The following is a 4443-nucleotide window of genomic DNA, read 5'->3' as shown; positions in this document are numbered from 1 at the left end:
GGTTTCTGTACCAAATATTAAGTTCTGCTTTTCTGATGTATCAAATACTTATGTCATGCAATAAAATGCAAATTAATTACTTAAAAATCATACAATGTGATTTTCTGGATTTTTGTAGATTGTAGATTTGTAGATTCCATCTCTCACAGTTGAAGTGTACCTATGATAAAAATTACAGACCTCTACATGCTTTGTAAGTAGGAAAACCTGCAAAATCGGCAGTGTTTCAAATACTTGTTCTCTCCACTGTATATGTGCGACCAAGTGTGTCATTAACGTGTCAGCATCTGTGACAGAGTTGAAGAGGTACTCCTTAGTGGACGAGGCGCTCCCAGCCCCCTCCACCAGGCCAGAGACAGTCTTTATGTCCCGCTCCGCTCCAGACATGGACCCCTCGGACCAACACTGTAGGAAGTACTACAACAAGGTTCAGGCCCAGCTCACCCCACAGAAGACCTCAGCAGTGAGTCACAACACACACACACACGTCAGTAGTCACCAACCCTGCACCTGGTCAACTATGGTATTCAGGCTTTTGTTTCAGCCCAGCACTAATTTGTCTGATTCAACCAATCAAGGTCTTGGTGAGCAGTTGATTAGTTGGATCTGACTGATCCAGTCCCAAGGAACCAGGTGTGTGCACTCTGGCCAAACATTGATTAATCAACGTAGTGCCAGGATGAAAGAGATAACAGCTGCACTGTAGACCTGGAGGACAGGAGTCCTACACCTAGGGTCAGTAAGGCAGGGTATATTGCAGGTAGTTTGGCAACCCTAGGTGAACCCCCTGCGCCAAGTCTGTCTGCCTTGTGCTATTGATCACAATGATCTAGATCAGGGTGCTCAACTCTGACCCCACGAGGTCCGGAGCCTGCTGGTTTTCTGTTCTTCCTGATCATTAATTGCACACACCTGGTGTCCCAGGTCTAAATCAGTCCCTGATTAGAGGGGAACAATGTCAAACTGCAGTGGAATTGGCGTCGAGGTCCAGAGTTGAGTTTGAGGGATCTAGCTCAATCATCTGACTGATTGATATCAGGGTAGACATTGCTGAGCTAGATAACCTTATTCATCCACGCCAGTGTCATGTTTAAATACTGTATCTCTCTCTCTGGGCCGTAGGAGCAGGCCTCCATCCACAGACACAGCGTCATGTTTAAATACTGTATCTCTCTCTCTGGGCCGTAGGAGCTGGCCTCCATCCACAGACACAGCCCCCTTAACAACACACCTGACCCCTAACACACACACACTGGACCCCTAACACACAACACACTGGAACTTCCTAAACACACACACACTGGACCCTAACACACACACACACCTGGACCCCTAATCACACACCACACTGAATCCTAAAAACACAACACACACTGGACCCCTAACACACACACACTGGACTCCGAACACCACACACAATGACCCCTAACACACACACACACCACTGACCCCTAACACCACACACACTTGGACTGCCTTAACACCACACACACTGGACCCCTAACACACACACACTGGACCCCTAACACACACACACTGGACTCCTACACACACACACTGAATCCTACAACACACAGCCACTGACCCCTAACACACACACCACACACTGTTACCCGCCTAAACACACACACCACTGGACCCCAACACACACACACACACTGGACCCCTAACACACACACACTGGATCCATAACACACACACACTGACCCCTACACACCACGCCACACTGGGGACTCCTAACACACACCCACCTGAGACCCCTAACACCACACACACGTACCCCTAACACACACACACTGGACCCCTAACACACACACACACACTGGACCCCTAAACACGACACACACTGGACTTCCTAACACACACACACTGACCCTAACACACACACACTGGACCCCTAACACACACACACTGGACTCCTAACACACACACACTGGGACCCTAAACACACACCACTGGACCCCTAACACACACCCACTGGACTCCTAACACACACCACACTGGAGTCCTAACACACACACACTGGCGCCCCTTAACACACACACATGACGCCCTAACACACACACCTGGACCCCTAACACACCACACCACTGACCCCTAAAACACACACACCACTGGACTCCTAACACACACACACTGACTCCTAACACACACACACTGGACTCCTAACACCACACACTGGACACCCATAACACACACACACCACTGATCCTAACACACCATACACTGGACCCCTAAACACACAACACCCACTGGACTCCTAACACACACACACACTGGACTCCTAACACACCACCACACTGGACTACCTAACACACAACACACGGACTCCTAAACAACACACCAACACACTGCGACCCCTAACACACACACACGGACTCCTAACACCACACACACTGGACTCCTAAACACACACACACTGGACCTACACACACACACACACCTGACTCCTAAACACACACCACACGGGACCCCTACACACACACACACTGGACTCCTAACACACACACACACGGACTCCTAACAACACCACACACTGGACTCCTAAACCACACACACACTGGACCCCTAAACACACACACACACTGGATCCTAACACACACACACTGGACCCCCAACACACACACACACTGCGACTGCCTAACACACACACCACACTGGACTCCTAACACACCACACACACTGGACTCCTAACACAGCACACACTGAACCCCTAACACACCACACACTGGATTCCTAACACCCCCCCACACACTGGACTCCTACACACACACACACCACTGACTCCTAACAGCCCCCCACACAACACACACACACCACCACACACACACCCCAGCCCTTGTGGTGGTTAGAGCTGATTACCAACCATATGACTGCCGGCCATTGGAGAGCAGGTTCTACCAGAGAAGAATAGCTCGGGGTCGAACATGAGAGGAGCTGGCTATGGCTAAATCACAGCACTGGTATTTGGTGAACAGAGCTGGGACAATGACTTCCTGATCAGATCCTTTGAAGACCTAGGGTCCTAACTGAGAAGCCACCCACATCGCATGCCAAGCATGCCGCACGCAAAACATACACAAACACACTTTTACCATGACCTCTCTAGCTCCCTCTGCTGTTGGCATGCAATCAACACCTTCTACCAATGAACTTGTACCTGCCACTTCAACCAATAGCGTCAAAATGTGGCCAATCAGACACAGGAGAAGCTGTTGATGCCTACATTGAGCTGTTGATTTAAGGTTACACTCCAATCAATCCTAGGTGGGTATAGTGTACCTGTTGAAGAGCTGGGTGTAGGCTTGGACTCTTACCCATCAGAGCCTCTCTGGACCAAGCTGCTGCGTCTGTGATGGGGCCAGCTCTACGCCCAGAGAGAGAGATACCAGTATTTAACATGATTGCTGTGTCTGTGGGATGGAGGCCAGCTCCTACGGCCCCAGAGAGAGAGATACCAGTATTTAAAAACATTGACGCACTGTTCTGTGATGGAGCCAGGCTTCCTACGGCCCAGAGAGAAGATACCAGTATTTAAAACTGACGCTGTGTCTGGGATGGAAGCCCACTCCTACGGCCCAGAGGAGATACGTTTTAACATGATGCTGTGTACTTGGAGGAAGCCAGCTCCTACGGCCCAGAGAGATACGAGTATTAAACGATGATGCTGTGTCTGTGGATGGGAGGCCAGCTCCTACGGCCCAGAGGAAGATACCAGTATTTAAAACATGACCGCCCTTGTGTCTGTGGTTGAGCCAGCTCCTACGGCCAAGAGAGAGAGATTACAGTATTTAAACATGATGCTTGTGTTGTGGATGGAAAGCCGCTCCTACGGCCCAGAGGATTACAGTTATTTAAACATGACGCTGTGTCTGTGATGAGGCCACTCCTACGGCCCAGAGAGAGAGAATACAGTATCTTAAACATGATTGCTGTTGTCGGTGGATGAGGCCAGCTCCTACGCCCAGGAGAGAAGAGATACCAGTATTTAAAAACATGACGCTGTGGTCTGGGGAATGAGGCCAGCTCCTACGCCCAGAAAGAGAGATTACAGTATTTAACATATGGCTGTGTCTGTGGATGAGGGCCAGCTCCTACGGCCCAGAAGAGAGCGATACAAGTATTTAAACATTGCTGTGTCTGTGGATGGAAGCCAGGCTCCTACGGCCCGATAGATACAGTATTTAACATGATCCTATGTGTCTGTGGATGGAGCCAAGCTCTACGGGCCAGAGAGAGAATACATTATTTAAACATTGACCTGTGTCTGTGTGCATGGAGGCCAGCTCCTACAGCCCAGAGAGAGAGATACAGTATTTAAACATGAGGCTGTGTCTTGGATGGAGGCCAGCTGCTACGCCCCAGAGAGAGAGATACAGTAATGTAACATGACGCTTGTTGTGGATGGAGGCCAAGCTCCTACGGGCCCAAAGAGAGATACAG

General features: G+C 49.8%; 1 long non-coding RNA gene across 1 annotated transcript in view; it reads left to right on the top strand.

The window, feature by feature from the left end:
- The window catches only part of LOC112073752 (uncharacterized), an 11089-nt gene extending 9879 nt beyond the window's left edge, over positions 1 to 1210 (top strand). The window contains exons 4-5 of the long non-coding RNA XR_002894615.2: positions 297 to 463; positions 1189 to 1210. This is a non-coding gene — a long non-coding RNA (uncharacterized lncRNA). The remainder of the gene's footprint in view (positions 1 to 296; positions 464 to 1188) is intronic.
- The last annotated feature ends 3233 nt before the right edge of the window (positions 1211 to 4443 follow it).

The sequence above is a fragment of the Salvelinus sp. IW2-2015 genome, unplaced genomic scaffold (assembly GCF_002910315.2).
Source record: "Salvelinus sp. IW2-2015 unplaced genomic scaffold, ASM291031v2 Un_scaffold2352, whole genome shotgun sequence".
Classification (NCBI taxonomy): domain Eukaryota; kingdom Metazoa; phylum Chordata; class Actinopteri; order Salmoniformes; family Salmonidae; genus Salvelinus; species Salvelinus sp. IW2-2015.
This window is presented reverse-complemented; position numbering and strand designations above follow the sequence as displayed.